Here is a 2494-nt window from a genome sequence, read left to right on the forward strand (position 1 = left end):
ATCTATCTATCTATCTATCTATCTATCTATCTATCTATCTATCTATCTATCTACCTTTCCCTCTCTATTTTCCCCTTCCCCCTAGAATATATATCTATATAGATATATAGAAATCTATATGTATCTATAGATATCTATAATCAATAGTCTAGTCTAGTTATTTTTAAATGATCTAAAACAATATTGAATTATATTGCTGACCCATGGGGTAATTTGACTGTTTTTTTCTTTTGATTAATTCTATTTTAGTTTTAATTTTGTCTGAGATCATGAGTACTACTTCTGCTTTTTTTTACACAATAAGTTCTACTCCTGCCCTTTATTTTATTTGTGTGTATAATTTTTATAGTGTTTCCTAAAAGCAAAATGTTGTAGAATTCAATTTTTTAATCTGCTTTCTGTTTTCATCTTTCACATTCTAAGCTATAATTACTTATTATTTTCTTCCTTACTATTTTTGTTAATTTATTTTAAATTTAAATACTAAAACAAATATATAATAACAAAGGAAAAAGAATAATAAGAAAAATATGCCCTATTATAAACTTAAATGCAAAAAAGGGGGGGGAAGCATTGCCATGGTCACAGCAGAATGTAAGAGAGGATTTGAAATATACAACAATAAATTTACATTTCAAGAAAGTCTAAATAACAAATACTACACTTTGCATTGAAAGCCGTCCATCTTTTCTTTGCTTGCTTGTCAGTTTTCTTTTGTTCTCTGCTGTGCACTTTTTACTTTGTTCTTTTTCCCCTTCCTTTCTCCCCTTCTCCAAGAGAGCTACCATTAAGCACAGATATACATATGTGTATGTATACACACACATAAATGCACATACACACATACACATATACACACACAGATACATATACTTACATCACATACATGTACTTAGATGTCTATAATTATACTTATGTATTTATATACAATATATACTAAATGTATTTCATACTATACTATATATAAATACATATGCATATATGTGTGTATATGAACATATACACACACATATATGTTGTATGTATAGACACGCCTATTCATGTGCATCTATGAAAGAATGTACTATACTTGTTCGTCCTCTGTTTCTCTGAGGGTGTAACATCTTCCTTCATAGGTCTGAGTCTTTCCCTGTTTTTCTAAGTCCACCAACTTATTGTTTCCTATACTGCAGCAATATTCCAACCTTATACTGTCTGGTTATTTTAAATAGTCTAAAAAAATATTGATTAATATGACTGACATGTCATGTAGTTTCCTTATTTTTTTCTTTTGATTAAATCGATGTAGTTTTAACTTCATCTGAGATCATGATTACTACCCCTGCTTTTTTTCCCCTGACCTTTATTTTATATTTGTGTGTATCTCCTATTTCCTATCCTTCCTGACTCCTCCACTTTACTTCTATCTGCTACCTTGCACTCCTATTACTTAACCTATCCTCCCAAAGATCATCTCTAGTCCTGGACTATAGGGAATGGTACCTTTGGCCTCAGATCCTCCTTTGGTTCTCCCCTCTGGCCTAGAACGAAAACAAATAATTCTGCTCTCCTGTAAGTGCCCACAGCCAGTGATGTCCCTACCCCACTACTTCTACATTCACTAGGCATATATGCTGGTCTCTTCTTGCTCAGGTCTGTGTCTCAGCAGCACAGCTGGATCTGGAGTCCCTTATCAGCAGAGGTTCCCTCAGTTTTCCCCTGATCAGACCCTTAACTCCCCACACTGTCTGAGAAGTTAAAGTTCCTGTGACTGGGGCCTACCTCCCAACCCCGTTAGCCCAGGGCTTGCCATTCCACTTGCTATTTCAGTGAAACTAGCCTCAAAGTGTTCATGCTTCACAGGGACCAAATCTTGAATCTTCTTCAGTTGTCCCAGGAGGACCTCTGTTCTGCTCTAACTCTTGTTTATTTTTAGAGCTCTACATTCACCCTGAGGCGCTATTTTGTCTTATTTGTGGAGGAAATCTGGAGAGCTTGGAATTTTCTGACCTACTCCTCCATCTTCCAGGAATCCTCACCCTCTCCTTCCTATTTTTCCTCATTATCCTTCTCATCCTATTTGCCCTGTGCCTCCTCACTCTTCTGCTTTACTTCTCTACCTGATACCTTGCCCTCCTATTCTTTAAGATACCCCGCCAAATGTTCCTACCTGATCTAGCCCTACCCTATCCCCTTGCAAATTATTTCCTTCTGAACTTACAAGGCTTTTATACTCTTCTAGATATATATGTTCCCTCTTTAACCCATTTCCAAAGAGATTAAGGTTCTTCTGTATACATACAGGCCTAGAGCATACCATCTCTTGAGAAGATTATGGTTTGTTCTCTCGTTGGCATAAAAAACGAAAGGACAGCTAGGTGGAGAAGTGTCTGGAACTCTGGACTCTAGAGACATAAAGACCAACCTCAGACACTGAATTCCTAGGTGCCCCTGGATAATTTTAAAGTGTTGAGCACAGTGCCTGACACACAGTACTCTATAAAGGTCAGCTATT

This window comes from Petaurus breviceps, unplaced genomic scaffold (assembly GCF_028583685.1).
Source record: "Petaurus breviceps papuanus isolate PSGF00001 unplaced genomic scaffold, PetGlider_PUasm1.0 90617, whole genome shotgun sequence".
Taxonomy (NCBI): Eukaryota; Metazoa; Chordata; class Mammalia; order Diprotodontia; family Petauridae; genus Petaurus; species Petaurus breviceps.